Consider the following 343-nt stretch of genomic DNA (forward strand, 5'->3'; position numbering starts at 1 on the left):
ATTGAATAGAAGTAGTGGTGGATGTCTTAAAACCCTGGTTACCTAGTTTTCCATTGAATTTATTTTATTAGCCTAGTTTTCTTATTTCGTTTTCAATTATAAAAATTCCAAAAACATCATTTCTGGTTAGTTTTATTAGATATATTGGTTACAGTATTTCCACCGGTCCTCGTGGGAACGACCCGTACTTGCCTCTGTCTACATTGTGGACACCGTGCGATTGCGGTTATCGCATATAGATATCTCCAGATCCTATCAATTTTTGGCGCCGCTGCCGGGGAGCGGCGGTGGAATATTGTAATTAGTACTTTTTGATTTTGTAAATAGTTAGGTTTTTATTTTT

Source organism: Papaver somniferum, unplaced genomic scaffold (assembly GCF_003573695.1).
Source record: "Papaver somniferum cultivar HN1 unplaced genomic scaffold, ASM357369v1 unplaced-scaffold_65, whole genome shotgun sequence".
NCBI lineage: Eukaryota > Viridiplantae > Streptophyta > Magnoliopsida > Ranunculales > Papaveraceae > Papaver > Papaver somniferum.